Genomic DNA, 1,090 nt, shown 5'->3' on the forward strand with positions numbered 1-1,090 from the left:
CACCAATGAATTAATATTCATAATATAAAGCCTCGATAAAAATAGATATTTCCCTATAATAAAAATAGGAAGACCCTTTCTTAAGATAGGGAATATAAATGAGAATGACATGAGTAGTCTTTGATAGAGGATTTTGGAAGAAATATATTCATTTTTTCTAAAGCAAGAATTGTTATTTTCTCCTAATATATTTCTCTTAGCATTCTTCAATATATCTTTCATGGCAGTTACTGTGAGAACTTAATTCCTTGAAATTAAATATGTTCTTGCTTTCCTGTTATATTTTTGATCCTTTCACATTAACATTTTCTTAGTATAGCATAGCAAGCCTCTCTGAATATGAACTGATATTAAATTGATATCTGAAGTGAAGGCTGTGCATTGATGGACAACATCTTATGAAGTAAATGTGAGTGTATTTTATAATGTAAAAGAGAATGCTGTTTTGTCTTCAGATTGTGAAGAAGCTTAAAATGTATGCTTTTGTGTAGCTTTTACTCCAGTTACTTTGACTAATACTGTACAACAAGCTTGTGTCATATATTTTTGTTTATTATATCTTGGGAGAAAAATTACATCCAGTGTTAATAGTGATATTAAGATGTGCCAAAAATCATAAAATTAGGACTACTTCTAAAGTTTTCTATAGATAGATTGAATGGCAAAATGTATTGGTACTAGACTGTATAAAGATCATGAAATCTCTTGTTTCACAGTATTCAGTCAAGTTTCTGAGTAAATCATAAATAAATAAAATTAAATAGATGAAAATGGTATTTGTTAATATTGCAGTCCTGGGCATTATTGATTTCATATAGATATTATACAAGTAGTTGTATAGGTCAAAATATTACTGACAAAATATTATTAGTGGTTAATGATTATATTTGATTTTTATATATTTTCTCGTATATGTGATTTACGTTGAATCTCGTAACGTTTTAACCTGTGGAGTGTGAGGGCAGAGTCAGGCTAAGGAGTATCAGCATGAACCAAAGCTTGGTGTGTTAATTTTCCTTTTATTTTTCTTCAGATGATTAAAAAGTAATTCCACATTACATGGGTTAAAATGATAAAAGAGATATGATAT

Source organism: Penaeus monodon, chromosome 29, assembly GCF_015228065.2.
Source record: "Penaeus monodon isolate SGIC_2016 chromosome 29, NSTDA_Pmon_1, whole genome shotgun sequence".
Classification (NCBI taxonomy): domain Eukaryota; kingdom Metazoa; phylum Arthropoda; class Malacostraca; order Decapoda; family Penaeidae; genus Penaeus; species Penaeus monodon.